This window comes from Dasypus novemcinctus, chromosome 14 (genome assembly GCF_030445035.2).
Source record: "Dasypus novemcinctus isolate mDasNov1 chromosome 14, mDasNov1.1.hap2, whole genome shotgun sequence".
Taxonomy (NCBI): Eukaryota; Metazoa; Chordata; class Mammalia; order Cingulata; family Dasypodidae; genus Dasypus; species Dasypus novemcinctus.
In genome coordinates, this window is record NC_080686.1 from 98,324,065 (window position 1) to 98,346,079 (window position 22,015).

The window sequence follows — 22,015 nt, forward strand, 5'->3', positions numbered from 1 at the left end:
GCATGCTATGCCATGCCATCACATTCCATTCCTTTCCATTCCATGCCATGCCATGCCATGCCATGCCATGCCATGCCATGCCATGCCATGCCATGCCATGCCATGCCATGCCATCCCATCCCATCCCATCCCAAAATAACTGAACACCATACCCATATTCAGATACAAAGGCTCTCTTATCAGTCTGATCACCTACAAAATCATGGAAACTTGGAAGTCAGGACTGGGAGGACCCTTAACTGGCATTTCATCCCATAAAATATCACCTTTCTGTGTGTAATTCTTACGTATTCCTCATCATGTAACTTGTCTTTTTTCTCTTACCTTTGATTTCCACTAGTTTGAATGTAAGTGTGGATTTTAAAAATATGTATTTTTCTTTTTAGGGTTTTCTTACCTTGTTATGTATGTGGTTTGATACCTTTTAGTATTTATGGAAATTCTTGGTGATTATCTCTCCAAATATTTTAAATATATTTTTCTCTCACGTCTACTTTGAGAATGCAAACTGTGTATATGCTGACTATTTGATATTGTCCCACAGCTCTTGAATGGACTGCTGCACCTTTTTTCATTTATTCCTTTTTTTTCTTTGTGTTTCTGTTTGGGTAATTTCTACTGATCTACCTTTGAATTCACTGATTCTTTCCTTGGCCATATCAGATATACTGATGAGCCTATCAAAGACATTCTTCAGATTGTAACCATGTTTTTTTTTTTTTATTTCTAGCATTTTAATTTACTTTTTCTTTTTTATTACCTTTTTTTTAAAAGATACACAGATCACACAAAATGTTACATTAAAAATATAAGAGGTTCCCATATAGGCCATTCCCCACACCTCCACTCCTCCCACATCAACAACTTCTTTCATTAGTGTGGTACATTCATTGTATTTGATGAATACATTTTGGAGCACTGCTACACTGCATGAATTTTAGTTCATATTGTAGTTTACACTCTCTCCCAATCCATTCAGTGGGTTATGGCAGGATATATAGTGTCCTGTATCTGTCCCTGCAATATCATTCAGGGCAACTATAAGTCCTGAAAATGCCCTCACATCTCATCTCTTCTTCCCTCTCCTTGCCCTCAGCAACTACCCATTTATCTATTTTTTCTTTTGCTGCTCATGCTTTGGGTGTGAAGTTCGTGAAGCCATTTCCTATTAGAAGGTTCTGTAGATGCTTCCCTACATTGTCTTCCAAGGTCTTGAAGGTCTTGACTCTTATATTTAGGTCTTTGATCTATCTTGAGTTGGTTTATTTTCGTTTTTATTTTTTTGGTGCACCATTCCTGGAGGTACTGCAATACAAGGTCGATGTGTGGAGTGGAGAGAGCAAGCCCCTATTCTGTCTCCTAATTCCAAAAATCCATTTAATATATTGTCCTCAGACAGAGGATGTATCAGATTCTAAACTGATAAGAACAGATATTACACTTGATCTCAGCCAAAAGATTGAGAAGCGATGAGTTGATTTTTTTAATAAGGTTTGAGATGGTATTCCTCTCTCATTCTTTTCATATGGATATACAGTTCTTCAGGCACCATTTGTTGAAGAGGCCATTCTCTCCCAGTTAAGTGTGCTTGGTGGTCTTGTCAAATATCAGATGACTGTATACATGAGGATCTATATCAGAACTCTCAATTCAGTTCCATTGATCAGGATGTCTATCCTTGTGCCAATATCATTTAGTTTTGACCACTATAGCTTTGTAGTATGTTTTAAAGCCAGATAGTGTGATTCCTCCTATTTCATTTTTCTTTTTCAATATGTCTTTGGCTATTCAGGGCCTCTTTCCCTTCCAAATAAATTTTGTAGTTATTTTTTCCACTTCATTAAAAAATGCTGTGTTGATTTTTATTGGGATTGCATTGAATCTGTAGATCAGTTTGGATAGGCTAGACATCTTAATGATGTTTAGTCTTCCCATCCATGAACAGGGAATATACTTCCATTTATTTAAGTCTTTAATTTCCTTTAACAGTGTTGTGTAGTTTTCTGTGTATAAGTCTTTTACATCTTTAGTTAAATTTATTCCTAGGTATTTGATTTTTTAATTTACTATTGTAAACAGTATTTTTTCCTTGATTTCCTCCTTAGATTGCTCATTATTTGTGTACAGAAATGCTATTCACTTTTGTGCATTGATCTTATAACCTGCGACTTTCTGAACTCATTTATAAGTTCTAGAAGCTTTGTTGTAGATTTCTCAGGGCTTTATATTTATAGGATCATGTCATCTGCAAATAGTGAAATTTTTATTTCTTCCTTTCCAATTTGAATGTCTTTTATATCTGTTTCTTGCCTCAGTGCTTGAGTAAGTACTTCTAACACAATGTTAAATAGGAGGGGTGATAGTGGGCATCCTTGCCTTGTTCCTGATCTTAGAGGATAAGATTTTAGACTTCACCATTGTACATGATGTTAACTATGGGTTTTTTATATGTACCATTTATTATGTTCAGAAACTTTCCTTCTATTCCTATCTTTTGCAGTGTTTTTATCAGGAAAGAGTGTTGTTGTATTTTGTCAAATGCTTTTTCTGCCTCTATAGATATGACCATGTGATTTATTTCTTTTGATCTGTTTATATGGTGTATGACATTGCTTGATTTTCTTATGTTGAACCATCCTTGCATACCAGGGATGAAACCCACTTGGTCAAGGTGTATAATTCATTTGATGTGTTGTTGAGTATGGTTAGAAGTATTCTGTTGAGGATTTTAGCATCTAGGTTCATTAGAGAGATTGGTCTGTAATTTTCCTTTCTTGTGGTGTCTTTGTTTGGTTTTGGTACTAGGGTAATTTTGGCATCAAAGAATGAGTTATGCAATGTTCCCTCTGCTTCTATTTTTTGGAAGAGTTTAAGCAAGATTGGTGTTAGTTCTTTCTGGAATGTTTGGTAGAATTCATGTGAAGCCATCTGGCCTGAGGCTCTTCTTAGTTGGGAGGTTTTTAATGTCTGATTCTATGTCTTTACTTGTGATTGATTTGTTAAGATCATCAATTTCTTCTTTCATCAATGTAGGCTGCTTCTGTGTTTCTAGGAATTTGTTCATTTCCTCTAAATTGTCCTTCTTGTTGGCATATAGTTTTTCAAAGTATCCTCTTATGATAGTCTTTATTTCTGTAGGGTCAGTGGTGATATCCCCTTTCTCATTTCTTATTTTGTGTATTTGCATTTTCTCTCTTTTTTTCTTTGTTAGTTTAGCTAAAGGTTTGGCAATGTTATTTATCTTCTCAAAGAACCAGCTCTTTGTTTTGTTTATTTTTTCTAGTTCTTTCTTATTTTGTATTTCATTTAGTTCTGCTCTAATCTTTGCTATGTTTTTCTTTCTTCTTCCTTTGGGGTAACTTTTTTTTTTCCCCACTAATTCCTGCAGTTAGTTATTAGATTTTAGCTCTTTCTTCTTTTATAATATATGAATTTATGGCTATGAATTTCCCTCTTATGACAGCTTTTGATGCATCCCACAAGTTTTGATATGTTGTGTTGTCATTTTTGTTAGTTTCAAGGTAGTTACTGGTTTCTTTTGAGATTTTCTCCTTGACCCACTGCTTGTCTAAGAGTATGTTGCTTAACTTCCCTATCTTTGTTTCTAATCTGGTTCTCCTTCCCTTGCAGATTTTCAGCTTCATTCCATTGTGGTCAGAGAAATTATTTTGTATGATTTCAATCTTTCTAAATTCATTCAGACTTTCTCTGTGGTATAGCATGTGGTCTATGGTGGAGAATGATTCATGTATACTTGAGAAGAATGTATATCCTGCTCTATTTGGGTGTAGTGTTCTGTATATGTCCATTAGGTCTAGATCCTCTAACATATTATTCAAGGTCTCTGTTCCTTTATTGACTCTCCGTTGAGATGTTCTGTCTAATGGTGATAATGGTGTATTAATGTCCCCCACTATAATTGTAGAAGCATCTACTCTTCCACTTAGTTTTTCCAGTGTTTGCCTCATATATTTTGAGGTGACCTGGTTAGGTGCATAAATGTTTATGATTGTTCTTTCTTCTTGAAAGACTACCCATTTTACCAATATATAGTGTCCATCTTTGTCTCTCACATTATTTTTGCATTTAAAGTCTATTTTTTCCAATATTAGTATAGGTGCTACTGTCCTTTTTTGTTGTTGTTGTTTACTTGTAAGATTGTTTTTCAGCCATTCACTTTCAACCTCCTTGAATCCCTGGGTCTAAGGTGGGTTTCCTGTAGACAGCATATAGGTGGGTCATATTTCCTTATCCATTCTGCCAATCTATGTCTCTTGACAGGCAATTTTAATCCATTAGCATTCAGTATTATTACTCTCAAGGAATTATTTATATTAGCCATATTTTCTTTGGATTTGTGTATGTCATATGTTGTTTTTATTTCTCTTTTTGCCTTTTTAGTTGTTCTTACACTGTCCTCCAACTCTATCTCTCCTGTTTTTTTTCTTTCATCCTGCATAATTCCCTTTAGTATATTTTGAAGAGCAGTTTTAGAAAATTTAGAAATAAATTTTCTATTTATCTGAGAATATTCTGCACTCTCCATCATTTTTGAATGCCAGCTTTGCTGTATAGAGTATTCTTGGCTGGAATTTTTTTTTCTTTTAGTACTTTGACTCTGTCATACCACTGCCTTCTTGCCTCCATTGTTTCAGATGAGAAATCAGCACCTAAACTTATTGAGCTTCCCTTGTATGTGATGGATCTCTTTTCTCTTGCTTCTTTTAGTATTTCCTCTTTGTCTTTTACATTGGATAATTTGACAAATATATGTCTTGGAGTAGGCCTGTTGGGATTTTACTGTTTGGGGTGTGCTGCACTTCCTGGACATGTACCTCCATCTCCCTCAATAGGTTTGGGAAGTCTTGAGCCATTATTTCCTCCAAAATCCCTTTTGTCCTCTTTTCCTTCTTTTCTCCTTCTGGGAAGCCTATAATGCATATTTTGCACATTTTGTGTTGTCTTTCAAATCCCTAAGTCCCTGCTGGATTTTTTTCTTTTTATCGATCAATTCTACTATCTGTTTGATTTCAGATGTACTGTCTTCTATGTCACTAATTTTTTCCTCTGCTTGTTCAAATCTGCTGTTATTTGTTGAGAGCGTATTTTTTATTTTTTGGATTGTGCCATTCATTACCTCATATCCATTTTCTTTTTGTGTATGTTTACAATTTCTTCAGTATGCTCTCTAAGTGTTTTCTTAATATCCTTAATCTCTTCCTTCACTTCATTAAGTTGGTCCATGATATTTGTTTGGAGAGCTTTGATTGGGTGCTTGATGTTCTGCTACTCTTCCTGGTTTTTTGTTTGTTCGTTGGACTGGACCATGTATCCCTGATTATTGGTATGGTTTGTAATTTTTTTTGCTGTTTGGTCATCATTTGATCTTGTTGGGTTTGTTCAGTTGATTAGCTTCCCCCTCTAATCTTGGGCTTTATTTATTTGCTGTTTTTTTGTGTGTGTTAAGTTTTCTATTTGACACTTTGTTCTTCTTATTCTATTTCCTTGTTGTTGTCTAAGTTCCCTTGAAGGAAGAAGATTAGGGCCAGGGAAAGCAAAAGAGGTAAGAAAAGAAAAAGTATAATAGTAATATTGATAGTAAAATTTAACAGAAGAACTGTCTACAACCTAGGAGAATGAATAGTAAACTCATGTAAGCTGTGAAGAGTTAAAGGAATAAAGAAGTGATGTGCCTACAAAGATATGTGAAACTGGTAATATAGAGAAAAATATAGTATGAATTAAAAGGCCAGTATGATGAAGAGAGAGGGAAAGAGAAAAGAAAGGGCAAAAGCAGAAAGAATTACTATAAGATAGAAAACAGAATAGAAATGTTAGAAATAAAAAGGCAGAAAAATTTGATGCTAAACAAAGAGAGGTCGAATGTAAGAGCAAGAACAGAAGGCAGAAGATAGAAAGATTTAGGAGGAAAAGGAGATAGTGTTGGTAGCCAGAATCAGGAAATCAAGGAAGAGGAAACACAACAAACAAGAAACAAACTGGCAGAACCAAATTAAAAAGGGGGTGGGAATAAAGAGGAAGGAAAGACAAGAAAACAACAAAAACAACAACAGCAAAACCAGAGAAATCCACAAGCAAGGAGTCAACCAAACACTAAGAATAAACAGACTTCCCTCTTAAGCCCCTATGGAGCTTGTCAGGCTGCCAGTACTTATCAATCAATTACCCTGCAGCTTTCTCACTGCAGATTTTCAAGTGGGTTTTAGTGAGTAAACTAAGTTAAATTATATAACAAAAGTAAACTTTTTTTTTTAGGAAAAATATGAGACCCAAGGGAAGCTAATACAGGGATAATGTCTGTTTCCCCTGTCCTAAAGTATCAGCTAGATGTTTAATTTCCCAGTGGGTCGCTACTCTAAGAGGAGCTGGGAATTGAACCAGAGACCTTGTATATCCAAGGCTGAAACTCCTCCACTGAGCCAAACCTTCCTGCTGGGTTGAGTAGCTCTTCAATCCTGGGCATTAACTCTTTGCAATTGGATAAACTGCTAATTAGGATTTGTGTCATCTTGTCGTTCCCCCCGCCCCCTGCTTTCTTTTCTAACTGCTTTCTCTCCCAGGGCAGCAGGAAGCAATAACCTGTGTGAATGTTCCCTTTTGAAATTCACATGGGACCCTGGTGACTTAACTCACCACAGAAAAAAATGACTCTCAATCTCTTTGAGATGGAGCACCCACACCTTGCTGGGAACCCTAAATATGCTCTTGGAAGTTTATTAAGCACTTCCTACTGTCCTCTTCCCTTAGGTGAGTTGCACAGGACTAGTTAATTGCCTAACTCCACCTTCTCCCTGACCAATTTTCCTTATCTCAGGGAGGTTTGGTAAATCAGGCTGCCTCAGCAGATTTGCCTCTCCCCTCTTCCTGGTTTCTCTTCAAACCAGCTGGTATGCTCCTCAAAGCTCATAAAAGGGGATCCAGGGGAAGCAGTTGTGGCTCAATCAGTTGGACTCCTGTCTACCACATGGGAGGCTCTGGGTTCACATCCCAGGGCTTCCTTGTGAAGGCAGGTTTGCCAGCACACTGCAGAGAGCCACCTGGCTTGCAAGTGCCACGGAGTGCCACCCGGCCCATAAGAGCTGTGGAAAGCCAACTCAGGAAGGTGATGCAACAAAAAGGGAGACAAGCAAAATAGCAAGAAGAGCACACAGCGAATGGACACAGAGAGCAGACAACAAGCGAGCTGCAAGGGGGTTGTAAATAAAAAATAAATACAGACACAGAAGAATGCACAGTGAATGGACACAGAGCATGGACAGCACACAAAAACCTGCAAGGTGGTATAAAAAAAGGGGGGAGCCAGACAATAGAACCCACTCAGAAGATCCCTCTCCACACTTTACCAGTACCCTCCCACTCTCAGAGTTTGTCTCTTCCAACTGACTGACTGGCAAGGGTCAGGGAATACTTCACCTTCCTGCCCTGAAGGAGGGATTCAGCCATCCCATGGTTCCAGACTCAAGTCCCAGAAACTCATGGTTTTACCTTGAACAATCACTCTTTTTGTTGCACTCTCTCCAGAGCTATGCCCTGAAGCCTCCTGCTTTGTGGATTCCCAAAGCAGCTCACCCAGGAAGGATTTTGCCCCCACTCAGCCATTTTTTGTAGGAGAGATGATGTGGGTGCACTTTGACATCATCTTGCCCCTCTGCCCCTTTGACTTTTTCTTATAGTTTTCTTCTCTCTACTGAAATTCCACATCTATCATGTGTATTTGAAATTTTCCACTAGAACCTTTAATATATTAATATAATAAAATAAGTTTAATTTTGGGGGGGGGTTCTAATAATTCCAACACCTGTGTAATCTCTGATTCTAGTTTGGTTGTTTAGTTTGTCTCTTGACAGTGGGTTGTTTTTATGTACTTTTTTGAGTGTCTTAAGTTTTTATTGAGTACCAGAAGTCTTTGTAGAACAACAGAAACAGATACAAATAATACTTATGGCTAGAAATAGGCATGCCTCTTCTGCTAAGCCATTGCTGTGGGAGTTTGAATCAATAAGATAAGGAGCTGAACTGAGTTTGGGTTTTGTTGCTGTAAGGTTACCTTCAATGCATCAGTGATTTCACATTCCTCTGTGTTATCTTATGATTAGTGTGGCAGCTGGGATGCTGAAGGTTTTTTGTTTTGTTTTGTTTTTATTTCTCTCCCCACTGATGGGTTTTTCTCAATATTCCTGCTATATCCTCAGGTGTCAGCCTTCACTATGTGTTTTGTATCATGGAGGGAGGGTCTTTCCATGCTCCTGCCCTTCCCCCAGTGCTAGACTGCTGCTGGTGGTTACTCAGTGTTTGTTAGTGCTGGGTGGCAGGAGAGTCTCTGTGGTCTATGTCAAGTGTTATTCATAGGCCCTGAGCCTGGGTCTCAATATGGGGCTTTCTCCTTGATCCTGCCCTTCTTTTCCATGGTAGTCAAAACCCACCTTGCATCTTTGGTAGTTCTGCCAAATGAGAGAATTTTCTGCTCCTTTTCTAGGGGTTAGTGACTGATAATGACATCAGTATGAAATCCTGGGCCTAGGACTATTTTCTGCTCCTTCCCCAGGGTAGATGGTTTATTTTTTTAATCTTCCGTTAACAGCAAAGGATCTTCTCCTGTGCTCTGAGGACCACAGGATCTGCTGTTTCTCCTCCTGCATCTTAAGTTTGTTTTTTTTTTTAATTCATAGGAGATAAGGTTCTGAATGGGAATTAATGCCTTGTACACAGGGCAGCTCCTCCCTCCTTCCAGGATGGCACCACTGAGGGAGGCTCTCTCTTTCTCTTTTCCTTTCTTCATATTTCTTATGAATACCCAAAGGAAGTCTGTGGAGAAAAGCCTGTAAGTTGGTACAAACTCTTTTGTTTGTTCCCCCCAAGGTTTTATGCTCTCACAGTACCCTAAATTCATCCTTCAGCAATGTGTTAAACATTTTAGTTGAATTCTTCTTAGCTGCCTCTAGAGCTCTCAGCATTTCTTCCTCGTGTACTCTGCTACAGGTGAGCCAGTTTCAGGGTCATCCTTTCCTTGGATTTCAGGCTATTGGCAGCTTTATGACCTCAGCTGTCTAATGGGCTCAAGGAATTTTATGATCTTGTAATTTATTCAGTTTTTTCTTGTTGTTAGGATTGGAGTGATACAATTCCCAGAATTTTACAACCTGGCCTGGCTCTCTATTTATCTTTATGGCAGAATACCTAGAAATATCTAGACTCACAGTATACAAATTCTCTCTCCATTCTCAATTGAAGTTACCCCAATAAAGCTTACACCCTCATCATGCTGCAACAAATTGTTCTTTTCAAGGTTACCAATGACCTCTTTGTTGTTAAATACAATAATTAATTCAGAGTCTTCATCTAATTTCACCCATCAGCAACATTTTACATAGATGATCTCTCATTCTTCATTGAAATATTTTCTAGTTTGGCTCCCAGGACATCATGCTCTCTTGGTTTTCCTCCACCCAATGCTTGCTCCTTCTTGATCTTATTTCTTGGTTCTTTCTCTTTTTCATGACCCTAACCATTCATTGTCCTGGGCTCAATATCTGGGACTCTTTTCTTATTTAACTCTACTGAAATTCTCTCATGATGTCATCTAGTCTCAGAGTTTTAAATATCATCTAGCCACTGACAACCTTCCTGGAGCTCCAAATTTATATACTACTAGATATCTTCTTTGAATGCTTATAAGATATCTTAATTTAACATGCCTAAAACTAAATCTTCCCCCAACAAACCTGTTCATCCTCCAGATCTCCCTAACTTAGTAAATGCATTCTCAGTAAAAATCCTTCTAGTTTCTCAAGCCAAAACTCTTGGATTCATACCTGATATCTTTCCAATCCTACCTAGAATCTATCAGCAAATCTTGTCGACTATACCTTCAGAATATACCCAGAACTGCTTCTTACATTCTCTACAATCACCACCCTCACCCAAGTCATAGTTACCTTTGGCCTGAATTTTTATAATACAGATTTCTCTTTTTCTGCCTCTCCGCCCCCAACCCAGTCAGTTCATAATATTGGAGTCAGTCACAATAGCAAGTACAATCATAATGAGTGATATGATATTGAGAAGGTTATAACTCTCTACATCTCATTTTTCTCATTTGCAAAGTAGGAGTGTGGTAGGCAGAATTCTAAAGATGGTCCCAAGGTTCCCATCCTCTAGTTATTTAATAAAACAGCAACCTAAGGACTGTAATGAAGAGATGTTGCAGATATAATTAAAATCCTAAGCCAGAAGACCTTAAAATAAGGAGATTAATGGAGTGGGCCTGACCCTACCAAGTGAGATAACCCTGGTATGCCTAGTAACTGTTACTGAATTCCAACTATTAGGTATGAAAAATTCTAGAAATAATTTGAAACTCTGGGATGAAGTTATCTTCCTCCAAAGTATATATATCTTGCTTCTAGCGGAATTTTAGAGTTGAAAGAGATCATCTTAGACAAGTCAGGGATGGAGCTGAATTAAATCTGTGTTTTCTATTTCTGTGGAGGTTGGCAAATCTTCAGTGCCCTTGCTCATGGGGTATAGCCCTTCAGAGGTCGCAGCAGAAAGGCTATGCCACAACCCCTTGCAAGTCTAGAATTGCAATTTTTGTCGCAGCAGAAAGGCTATGCCACAACCCCTTGCAAGTCTAGAATTGCAATTTTTGTCTTCCCAGTTCTATGAGACTGCTGAAATTTCTGTTCAGTTTCTCAAATCTTAACTGAAGTTTCTTCTTGGCTTCCCACCACTTTATCATATACCAATCAGCAAGTATCTGAGCTGATTATATCTTAGGGAGACTAAAAATAGGGTTCAGTTCCCTATGCTTCTCTTTGGGATCCTGCCCTTGAAGTTAAATAGTCTCCAATTCCTTCAAACAGAATATTTAAAAACTATTTTATCCACTTTTCCAGTTGTCTTCTGGAAAAAGATTGGCATGATATAAGCTGCCTAGGCCATAGCTGGAAACAGAAGAAATGTCACTCCTTATAAGACTTTTCTTGAAACCTTGTAAAGTGTTAACCTATCTCTTCTCTCTATTTTGACACTTTCAATTTTCTTCCCTGCCTTTTCTCTGTTTAGCACTTATCACATTTGGTATACCATATATGCTCCTTATTTATGTGTTCATTTTCTGACTCCTGCATAAAAATAGCAGGTCTAAGAGAGCAAGAATTTCTCTCTCTATTTTTTTATTTTTAAAAAAAGCTTTGGATTACATAAATGTTACATAAAAAATAGAGGGTTCCCCCCAGCATGGGACATGACTCCTGGGGATGAACCTCCCTGGCACTGAGGGATTACTACCAATCACCAGCTGGTGATGCAACTAGAAAAAGACCTCGAGTAAAAGGGGGAAATGGTAAAGTGGTAAAGGCAAATGAGTTCATATGGCTAAGAGACTTGAAAATGAGTTGCAAGGTCATCAGAACGGTTGCACTTATGCATGTCTCAACAGGATCCCAGAGACAACCAAAGTAGAATCAACCCCAGGTAGTGGTGCTCCTAAGGGCTACAGAGACACACAGTTTCTGCAGTCATGGCAGATGGCTCTAGAGTTCAGTGCCTTGGTAGTGGGCCCTACTTTGGAATTTGTTCTCTTCAGTGTGATGGAGTTGAACTCAAATGTGATCTCTACACATGCCTCTTCTGTCACTTTTACTGAACCTGTGGTTGGCCCTGGGGTTGGTGTATACTCAGGAGACTTGAATCTCTGGACTGTTCATGTGCCAGCTGGGCTCTGAGCCTCAGCAGAGTTGCAACACCTACTCTCGGGTGCATTGAACTTACCCAGGTTAGCTAACAGGAAGGTGAAGATGGTCAACCACCACACCAGGGAACTGAGAGTGTCTACAACTGCAAGCAGGAGAATTGCATCCAACAACCATGTGGGGTCTAAGCCCCCTCTTGATCTAGAGGTGGAGTGGACATGACCATCCCAGGGTCCACAGGATGGAGGAATAAAATATAGATTAGAGTGGACTTACTGGTATTATACTATAGAATTATTGTGACTCTAGCAATGGAAGAAATTATATCACTGATGTGGAGACAGTGGCCATGGGAGTAGCTGAGGGCAGGGAGAGGGAAGAAGAGGTGAGATGTGGGGGTATTTTTGGGACTTGGAGTTGTCCTGAATGATATTGCAGGGACAGATGCAGGACAGTATATATCCTGCCATAACCTACTGAATGTAATGGGGGAGACTGTAAAATACAATGTAAACTATAATCCATGCAGTGTAGCAGTGCTCCAAAATGTATTCACCAAATGCAATGAATGTTCCACAATGATGAAAGAGATTGTTGATGTGGGAGGAGTGAGGTGGGGTGGGGCATGGAGTATATGGGAGCCTCTTATATTTTTTAATGTAACATTTTTTGTGATCTATGTATCTTTTTTTATCCCCACTTGCAGCTTTTTGCATGTTATCTGCTCTCTGTGCCCATTTGCTGTGCATTCTTCTGTGTCTGTATTTATTTTTATTTATTCCCCCCCCCCTGCCCCCCGGTAGCTTGTTTTGCTGTCTGCATTCTGTGTCCATTCACTGCACACTCTTCTGTGTTTTTGCTTCTCTCCCTTTTTTGTTGTGTCAACTTGCTGAGTTGACTTTCCATGATGCTTGTGGGCCAGGTGGCACTCCGCAGTGCCCAGGCTGGTGGCTCTCTGCAGCATGCAGGTGAGCCTGCCTTCACAAGGAGGCCCCGGGATGCAAACCCAGGGCCTCCCATATGGAAGGCGGGAGTCCAACTGATTGAGCCATAGCTGCTTCCCTCTATGTATCTTTTTTAAAAAAGACAATTAAATGAAAAAAATTTTTTAAAGATTAAAAAAATAGGAGATTCCCATATATCCTACCCCTCCCACACTTTACTCCATTACAAACATCTTTCAGTAGTGTGGTACATTAGTTACAATTAATAAACACATATTGAAGCATTGCTACTAACAATAGACTATAGTTTACATTATACTTTACACTTTGCACCACACAATTTTATGTTTTGAAAAAATATATAATGGTTTGTATGTATCATTGCTATGTCCCAAGTGCCCTGCATTAAACCTATTCTTCCATCTCCCTCCCCTGGTGGCCACTGCCTTTATATCAATAACACAAGTTCTTCCATTGCTAGAATAATAATGTCTATTTTAGTCCATAGTTGCATTCCCCCTTATGATTGTTCATTCCTCAATCTTGAGGATTTGGGGATTCTGATGCCCACTCTGCTTCTGATTAAGAGGGGGATTAGATTGAATGGAGCAGATGTATGGAACTGTCTTGCTTGCAGTTGTAAATACTCTTCTTTTTTGGAATGGATGTTGTCCATTCATCATCCTTTTGTTAGTTGTCCTGGGCAAGTCCATTGAACTGGAAAATAAGTGTGGCAACTCTGCTGAGATCAGGACTCAACCAACATATGAGCAGACCAAAGATTTAAGCCTCTGGAACATATATTTAATAAGTATAAGGCTAATTATAGGTTAAAATAAAAGGGGCAGAAGATCATTTGTAGGGAAATTATAAATGAGTCTAACTCTGTTACATTGGGGAGCATATATTCAAAAGGAGGCCTACTGACAGGGTGCCAAATTTCTAAGATTGTCTGCCCAGCCTATAGTGTCTAGATGTCTCTAGAACCCTCAGTAAACCTGCTGAGGCACAGTTTGAGGCACTGTTTACTGTGGTAGTCAGTGAGATCCTGCTGAGACATGAATAAGAGTAACCTCTGGAATTACTCCTGACTCACTTTGAAGTCTCTTAACCATATAAACTCATATAAACTTTATCCCCTTTTGGCCAAGGTCTTTTTCCAGTCACCTTGCTAGTTGGTGCTTCATAGTAATCCTCGGTGCCAGGGAGGCTCATCCCTGGGAGTCATGTCCCACACGGAGGGGAAGTTATTGCATTTATATGCTGAGTTCAGCTTAGGGAGGCCACATCTGAGCAACAAAGATGTTCTCAGGAGTTAACACTTAGGCATTCTATAATACTATGCTGAATTTCAATTTCAAGAGTAAAGGTTCATAAGCACAGTCATCAATATCAAGGGTCTGTCAATGGACCATCCTCCTTCACTAGCCATTTCCTCTGTACTTGGGAAATTCTTTCTGTTCCATCAGAGAATGTGACAGAGTTCTCCAGGATGGGAATTCAATATTTTTTTCAGTTATTGTGTGAATCTCCACCCACTGTGACAATGCCCCATGAACATTTGAACACATTTATATTCCTTGTATGTGTGCCCAGGTGAACCTTCTCCCATGTATCTGCCATCACTGACACCCCACACAAATGGTTCTTTCCTGCCACAGTTGTAACCCTTCTGTGATCCAAAATTTCTTAAAAAATGAAGTCAAGGACTCTCCGAGTAAACACGGCGAAACGCAGCTACAGTTTTTTGCTTACTACATTCAGCCCGTCTGGTAAACTTGTCCAGATTGAATATGCTTTGGCTGTTGTAGCTGGAGGAGCCCCTTCAGTGGGAATTAAAACTGCAAATGGTGTGGTGTTGGCAACTGAGAAGAAACAGAAGTCCATTCTGTATGATGAGCGAAGTGTACACAAAGTGGAACCAATTACCAAACATGTAGGTTTGGTGAACAGTGGCATGGGCCCAGGTTACAGAGTACTTGTGCACAGAGCTCAGAAACTAGCTCAGCAATATTATCTTGTTTACCAAGAGCCCATTCCCACAGCTTAGCTGGTACAGAGAGTAGCTTCTATGATGCAAAAATATACCCAGTCAGTTGGTGTTCGTCCATTTGTAGTCTCTTTACTTATTTGTGGTTGGAATGAAGGACAGCTGTACTTCTTTCAGTCAGATCCATCTGGTGCTTACTTTGCCTGGAAAGCCACAGCAATGGGAAAGAACTATGTGAATGGGAAAACTTCCCTGGAGAAAAGATAAAATGAAGATCTGGAACTTGAAGATGCCATTCATACAGCTATCTTAACCCTAAAGGAAAGCTTTGAAGGGCAAATGACAGAAGATAACATAGAAGTTGGAATCTGCAATGAAGCTGGGTTTAGGCGGTTTACTCCAACTGAAGTCAAGGATTACTTGTCTGCCATAGCATAATAATGAAGTGACTGAATAATCTGGAATTTCAGATGATCTATGTACTTAAACATGTTTAAAGTATGTTTTGTTTTGCAGACTTTTTGCATACTTATTTCTACATGGTTTAATGGACAGATGTTTTTAAAATGACACTTATAAATCATAATAAACTGTCAACCCCCCCAAAAATGAAGTCAATAAAGTAGCCAAATTAATAAGAAAATGAAATAATAGTTTTAAAAATAGGAAAAAAAATAGAAAAAAATAGAAAATTTAAAAATTTGGGATAAAAAGTAATGAAAAAATATAAATTTTTAAAACATTTTGCCTTTCATCACTAAGATCTGTTGTCCTGTATGTACAGTGACACTTTTTTCCCCCAATGCCTTACTTCTTTCATTTTGTCATCAAAGAAGTTTTAGGTTACAGCAAAGTCACGTACAGAATACAGGGAACTCCTATTCAACAACTTCCCCCTTTTCCCCCTTCCCCTATTAATAACATTTTATATGTGGATGGTACATTTGTTACAACTGATGTACAAATATTGAAACATAGCAACCAACCATGGTCAGTGGTTTACATTATGGTTTACATTTTGAACCATACACTTCCATAAATTTTGATGAAACTTAACATGGCCAGTATCCATCATTGCAAGATCATTTAGAACACTCCCACCACCCTCAAAATGCTGCCTATTCCATCTGTTCTATTGCTCCTTTCTTCTCCCCTTGGGACCCATGGCAACCACCAGGCTTCACTCATTGCAGGACCAGATTCATAGTTACTTGCAACAATACCAAGAGCTTAACACACTGGTCTATCCTCCCCTGTTAGGCACTGCACATGCTCTCAAGGGACTCCCATCCCTCTATTTGAGAACATAGCAGCCTCCCCAGGATGGGAGTTGGCCACCTTCCCACTCATTATGCGGGCCTCCACCCACTGATAGAACACACTATATCAAGATGAACACATACACTCCCTAGAAACCTGCCCCAGGTGTGCCCTGTCCCAAAGGCCCCCTATATCCAACACCCTAAACTAATAATCCTAACTTGCCCTATTGCCAAAAGAGCATTCTCAATGTTGTAGTTTCAACAATGTACCCATCAATCCCCAGTGTTCACCTGCTCCCTCCTCCAACCCTCCACCCAGTTCCATGGATGGTCCAACCTCCCTCCACATCCTACCCCCCAACATACCTGCACCAACTACTCAATAGTATCACTGTACCACTGTCATTCCCCTCCACTGCATAACTACACACTTCCACCTTATCATAGATTTTGTTAATATGGGCATTGGCTCACAGCGTTCTTCTCCTTAGTTCCTGAAAATCTATCTTCCAGACAATAGATCTGTGAGGTTGCTCAATTTGCTTAATTCATATCAGAAAGATCATGTAATATTTGTCCTTCAGTCCCTGGCTTGCTTCACTCAACATAAGGGCCTCAGAATTCATCCAGGTTATCCCATGTGTTAATTCTGTATTCCTTCTTACAGCTGAGTAAAATTCCATTGTATGTATATGTCACAACTTGTTTATCCATTCATCTGTTGATGGACATTTGGATTGTTTCCAACTTTTCACAATAATGAATAATGCTGCTATGAACATTGTTGTGCACATATCCATTTGTGTCCTTGCTTTCATTTCTTCTGGGTATATACCCAGAAGTGGAACTGCTGGATCATATGACTGATCTATAGTTAGTTTTATGAGGAACCACCATAGTATCCTCCACAAGGACTGCACCATTCTACATTCCCACCAGCAGTGGATGAGGGTTCCCATTCCTCCACACCCTCTCCAGCACTTGTAGTCCTTGTTCTTTTAAAAGCAGCCAGTCTAATGGGTGTATGATGATACCTCATTGTACTTTTGATTTCCATTTCCCTGATAGCTAGTGATGTTGAGCATCTTTTCATGTGCTTTTTAACCATTTGTATTTCTTCTTTGGAGAAGTGTCTATTCAAATCACTTGCCCATTTTTTAAAATGTTTTGCTTGGTTTTTGATTTTTGAGGTGTAGGATTTCTTTATATATGCAGGATAATAGTCCTCTATCAGACATATGGTTACCAAATATTTTCTCCCGTTGAGTAGGCTGCCTTTTCACTTTCTTGACAAACTCCTTTGAGGTGCAAAAGTTTTTAATTTTGAGGAGGGCCCATTTATCTTTTTTTTTTTTTCTTTTGCAGCTCATGCTTTGGGTGTGAAGTTCATGAAGACATTTCCTATTAAAAGGTCCTGTAGATCCCACATAGTTGAGGGATGTGATTCTCCTGCTTGGAGTTGTAGTTACTCTTGATTCCCTGGTGTGGTGGTTGACCATCTTCACCTCCCTGTTAGCCAATCTATGGAAGTCCAACAAACCAGAGAGTAGGAGCTGCAACTGAGGGCCCAGCTAGCACATGGCCAGTCCAGAGATTGAAGTCTCCTGAGTATACACCAACCCCAGCACCAACCACAGGTTCAGTAAAAGTGACAGAAGAGGCATGTGTAGAAAGTTCACATCTGAGTCCAACTCCATTACACTCAGGAACACAAATTCCAAAGTAGGGCCAACTGACATGGTACTGAACTCCAGAGCCATCTGCCATGACCATAGAACCTGTGGGTCTCTGTAGCCCTCAGGAGAACCAGTACCTAGGGTTGTATCTACTTTGTCTCTGGGATCCTGCTGAGGTGTGTATAAGTGCGACCCCTCTGATGACCTCCTGACTCTTTTTTGAAGACTCTTAGCCATATAAACTCATTTGTCGTTACCATTTCCCCCTTTTATTCAACATCTTTTTCTAGTTGCATCACCAGTTAGTGATTGGTAGTAATCTCTCGGCACCAGGGAGGCTCACCCCTGGGAGTCATGTTCCACAGTGGGGAGAAGGTAATGCATTTACATGCTGAGTTTGGCTTAGAGAGTGGTTACATTTGAGCAACTTGGAGGCTCTCAGGAGGTAACTCTTAGACACCCTGCAACTCTAGGTCTAGCTGAAATTTCAGGGACACAGGCAGTCATCAGTATCAAAAGTTCATCATTGGAGCATCCTTCTTCACTGGTCTTTGCCCTTGCACTTGGGGGATTGTTGCTGTTCCCTTGGGGAGTGTGACAGAGCTCTCCTGGCTAAGAACTCAGCACTCCCTCAATTGTCATTTGTAATTGTAACTACTATGACAATACCCAACATATATACATTTTTATGTACCCTATATATATGCCCTGGAGAACTTCCTCCCAACCATATGTCCCCCATCACTAACACCTCACACCAGGATTCCTCCCCTGTCATAGTTGAACCCCTCTGTGGTCCAAAACTTCTTCAAAGATGAAACATAATATATTGCCAAATTCAATTAATAGAAAAATGAAATAGTAGTGACAGGTTTAAAGATTAGAAACAGAATACATACTAATTTAGAAAACTAAAATAAAGTAAAAATAAATTGGGGTATCAGAAAATGAAAATATCATAAAACTTTGTTTTTGATGTTTTACCTTTCATCACTCTAATAGGTGTTGCCCTGTATATAAAGTGGCAAGGCTATTTCTTTCATTTCTTTCTCAGCATCTACATCCTTCTTTTTTTTTTTCCTAATTTTTAATCTTGTCTTCAAAAAAGTTTTAGATCACAGTAAAGTCACATATACAATATAGGGATCTCCCATATATCTATTTCCCCACTTAGTTTTTCCAGGATTTACCTCATGTATTTTGAGGTCCCCTGGTGAGCTGCATAAATATTTATGATTGTTCTTTCTTCTTGATATATTACTCCTTTTATTAATACATAGTGTCCATTTTTTTCTTTTACAATAGTTTTGCACTTAAAGTCTATTTTTTTCTGATATTAGTATAGCTACCCCCCCCCCCTGCTTTGACTATTGTTTGCTTATATAATCCAAAAATTATACAAACAAACCATTCACTTTCAGCCTCTCTGCATCCCTGGGTCTAAGGTGGGTTCTTGTACATGGCATATAGATGGGTCATATTTCCTTATCCATTCTGCCAATCTGTGTCTCTTGACTGGTGAATTTAATCCATTAACACTTAATATTATTACTGTCAAGGCTTTACTTGCATTAGCCATATTTTCTTTTAGTTTATGTATGGGATATGTTGTTTTTATCTCTTTTTTTTGAATTTTTAGTTCTTCTTACACTGTCCTCCAACTCTGTCTCTCCTGTTTTTTCCTTTCTACCTGCAGAACTCCTTTTAGTATTTCTTAATGTGCATGTTTCTTATTGACGTGCCCTCTTAATTCTTGTTTATCTGTGAATATTTTGAATTATCCCTTATTTTTGAATGTCAGTTTTGTTGGTAGAAAATTCTTGGGTGGAATCATTTTTCTTTTAGCACCTCAACTATGTCACACAACTCCCTTCTTGTCTGCATGGATTCAGGTGAGAAGTCAGCACTTAATCTTATCAAGCTTCCCGTGTATGTGATTATTCTCTTTTATTTTGCTGCTTTCGGTAGTCTCTCTTTATCTTGAGCATTGGACAGTTTGACAAGTGTATGTCTTGGAGTCAGCCTGTTAGGATTTATACTGTTTGGGGTGCCCTGTGATTCCTGGACATGTATGTCCATGTCCTTCAATAGGGTTGGGAAGTTTCAGCTATTATTTCCTCCAACACCCTTCTGGTCCCTTTTCCCTTCTCTTCCCCCTATGGGATGCCTATAATGTGTACATTTGTGTTTTTGTGCTGTCATTCAAATCCCTGAGTCTCTGCTAGATTTTTTCTATCTTTTTTAATCTATCTGTTCTACTATCTGTTTGATTTCAGCTCTCCTGTCTTACACACCACTGATTCTTTCCTCTGCATGTTCAAATCTTCTGTTATGTGCTTCCAGTGTATTTTTGAATTCTTGTGTTGTGCCACTCATCACCATCAGAACCATTATCTTTTTATGTACCTTTTCAATTTCTTCAGTGTGTTCTCCCAGGGTCTTTTTAATATCCTTAATCTCTTACTCCGCTAAGTTGATTCATGAAATTTTTGAACTTCTCTGATTAGTTGTTCCGTGTTCTGCATTTCCTCCTGTTTTTTAGTTGGTTCATTGGACCAGGTCATGTCTTCCTGTTTCTTAGCATGGTTTGTAATTTTTTGTTGGTGCCTAGGCATCAGTTTATCTTGATGGTTTTGTTCAGTTGATTAGCTTCTCTTTGTAATCTAGGGTTTTATTTTGTTGTTGTTTTGTGTGTGTGTGGTAAGTTTTCACTTTGACAATTCATTCCTCTTATTCTATGTCCATGATGTTGTCTATATTCCCTTGAAAAAAAATTAGCAGGAAGCAGACTTGGCGCAGTGGTTAGGGCATCCTTCTACCACATAGGAGGTCCACAATTCAAATCCTGGGTCTCCTTGACCCATGTGGAGCTGGCCCATGTGCAGCGCTGATGTGCGCAAGGAGTGTCATGCCACACAGGGGTGTCCCCCGTGTAGGGGAGCCCCATGCGCAAGGAGTGCTCCCTGTAAGGAGAGCCGCCCAGTGTGAAAGTGCAGCCTGCCCAGGAATGGTGCCACACACATGGAGAGCTGACACACAAGATGATGCAACAAAAAGAAACACAGATTCCCGTGCCGCTGACAACAGTGGAAGCAGACAAAGAAGAACATGTAGCAAATAGACACAGAGAACAGACAACTGGGGCCGGGGGAAGGGAGGGTGAGAAATAAAATAAATATATCTTTAAAAAAAAAATTAGGGCCAGAAAAGGAAAGAGGTAAGAAAAGAAAAAATATAATAGTAATAATTATAGTAAAAGGTAGAAGAGGAACCATATAAGACCTAGGAAAATGAATAATTAACTTGAGTAAGAAGTGCAGAGGAATAAAAATTTAAAAGTGGAGTACAACAATTAGATGGGAAATCAAATACAGAAAAATATATAGGATGAATTAAAGGGCCAGAATGATGAGAACAGAGGGAAGGATAAAAAATAGACAAATAGAAAAAAATGTGAAAAAAGAAAGAAAACAGAAAAAAAGGAGGTAGTAATAAAGACAAGGAAACTTGAAGACCAAACAAAAGAGGCAGAATGTAAGAACAACAACAGAAGGCTGAAGGAGGATGAAGGAAGAAAAAGAAATAGCATAGGTAGACAAAATTTGTAAATAAAAAAGGAAACAAAAGAAGGGCAAACACAACAAAGAAGAAACAAGACAGCAGCATCTGATTTTCAAAAAGGGGGGCAGGAGGAAGAGGATAAAAAAGAAAAAAAATAGCAACAAACAAACAAACAAACAAACAAAAACCATGGGAAAACAGCCATCTCCCTTAGGCCCCTAAGGAGCTTCTCAGGCTGCCAGTGTTCATCAATCAATTACCCTGCAGCCTGCCCTCTGTAGGTTTTGCTTTTTTTGTTGTTTTTTTTTTAACGTTTTTTATTATTTATTTATTTATTTCTCTCCCCTTCCACCCCTGCCCTAGTTGTCTGTTCTCTGTGTCTATTTGCTGCGTGTTCTTCTTTGTCCGCTTCTGTTGTTGTCAGCAGCATGGGAATCTGTGTTTCTTTTTGTTGTGTCAGCTCTCCATGTGTGCGGCACCATTCCTGGGCAGGCTGAACTTTCTTTTGCACTGGGTGGCTCTCCTTATGGAGTGCACTCCTTGTGTATGGGGCTTCCCTACGTGGAGGACACCCCTGGGTGGCACAGCACTCCCTGTGCGCATCAGCACTGCACATGGGCCAGCTCCACATGGGTCAAAGAGGCCCAGGGTTTGAACTGCGGACCTCCCATGTGGTTGATGGATGCCCTAACCATGGGGCCAAGTCCGCTTCCCCTCTGCAGGTTTTGAACTGAGTTTTAGCAAGTAAGCTAAGTTACATTTTAAAAAGGAACCTTTTTTTTTTAAAGAAAAATAAGAGATCTAAGAAAAGCTAATATAAAAAGAATGTCTATATGTTCCCTGTCCTATAGTATCAGCTGGATGTTTG

The 22,015-nt window shown here is 39.2% G+C and overlaps 1 non-coding gene and 1 pseudogene across 1 annotated transcript; one reads left to right on the plus strand and one right to left on the minus strand.

The window, feature by feature from the left end:
• Window positions 1-1,280: 1,280 nt before the first annotated feature.
• Window positions 1,281-1,471, minus strand: LOC111766341 (U2 spliceosomal RNA). The gene has a single exon (XR_002798417.2). It is a non-coding gene; the product is annotated as a U2 spliceosomal RNA (small nuclear RNA).
• Window positions 1,472-14,354: 12,883 nt separating this feature from the next.
• On the plus strand, window positions 14,355-15,165 carry LOC101441669 (proteasome subunit alpha type-2 pseudogene; annotated as a pseudogene).
• The last annotated feature ends 6,850 nt before the right edge of the window (window positions 15,166-22,015 follow it).